This window comes from Microtus ochrogaster, chromosome 2 (assembly GCF_000317375.1).
Source record: "Microtus ochrogaster isolate Prairie Vole_2 chromosome 2, MicOch1.0, whole genome shotgun sequence".
Lineage (NCBI taxonomy): Eukaryota > Metazoa > Chordata > Mammalia > Rodentia > Cricetidae > Microtus > Microtus ochrogaster.
The window spans coordinates 22,221,347-22,222,624 of NC_022010.1; the positions used below are offsets into that span (position 1 = coordinate 22,221,347).

The following is a 1,278-nucleotide window of genomic DNA, read 5'->3' on the forward strand; positions in this document are numbered from 1 at the left end:
GCTCTACCACTGAGCCACACCCCAGCCCCTCACTGGGGGATTCTAGGCAGGTGCTCTACCACTGAGCCACACCCCAGCCCCTCACTGGGGGGTTCTAGGCAGAGGCTCTACCACTGAGCCATGCTCCCAGCCTTATACATGTGACTCCTAAGCGTTACATATATTACATTTGAATTTTTTTTAAAGAATAGATGTTGATCTGTTCACCTGAAGTCCACGAACTGAGGGATTCAATTTAACGTATTTATTTTGAATACTCACCACTTGCCAGCTATAGCTGTAGATCAGTGGTTCTCAGCCTTCCTAATGCTGTGGCCCTTTAATACAGTTCCTCATGCTGTGGTGACTCCCAACCACAAGACATTTTTTGCTACTTCATAACTGTAATTTTGCTACTCTTAGAATCATAATGGAAATATCTGCTATGCAGGATATCTAATAGGCAAGCCCTGTGAAAGGGCAGGTTAACCCTAAGGGATCGTGACCCACAGTGGTAGAGAACCGCTGCTGTAGCCCCTGAAACACAGCAGGGAACAAAGGTCCCGCCCTCGTGCTGGTGAATAGACAGACTTAGGAGCTCTCAAGAAGCCAGGCCAATGATAGGGCTCAGCAGCCTGGGACCTACGTGGAAGAAGAGAACTGATTCCTGGAAGTTGTCCCCTGATCTCCACACACATGCACACGTGTGTCCACACAGAAATGAATAAAAACTGTAAAAAGAAAAAAATCAATGCCGGTGCATGCCTGTAATCTCAGCTCTGTGAAGAATGAGACAAGAAGATTTAGAGCCAAAGGCCAATCTGGGCTGCACAGTGAGTTCAAGGCCAGCCTGAGCTGCCATACTAAAACCCTGCCACAGATGAACCACTCGAAACAAACATCCCACTGAACCGAAGGAGACTTGGTGATGTTGCTTTGGGGTAGAGTGCTGCTTAAGCTATACACTGAGCCTTGAGTTCCGTCTCTAGCACAGCCAGCAAGACAAAATAAAATAAGCCAGAGATGCAAAGAAAAAGAGGGTGAAAGGTCTGGCGGAGGGACTCCCCTTCATTCCTGCAGCCGTGATCCCCAGCACCTGGCATAAGCAGCTGCTCCAAATCAATGAATGAGGCCCCGCATGGAAGGAGAGAACTGACTTCCACAAGCTGTCTTTTGATTCTGCATGCCAGAGCCGGGCGGTGGTGGCACACGCCTGTAATCCCAGCACTCGGGAGGCAGAGGCAGGCGGATCTCTGTGAGTTCGAGGCCAGCCTGGTCTACCAAGGGAGTTCCAGGACA

At 49.5% G+C, this 1,278-nt stretch overlaps 1 protein-coding gene across 1 annotated transcript in view; it reads right to left on the reverse strand.

The window, feature by feature from the left end:
• Positions 1 to 1,278, reverse strand: part of Trim50 (tripartite motif containing 50) — a 13,347-nt gene that overhangs the window by 11,261 nt on the left and 808 nt on the right. The gene's annotated exons all lie outside the window — the stretch shown is intronic.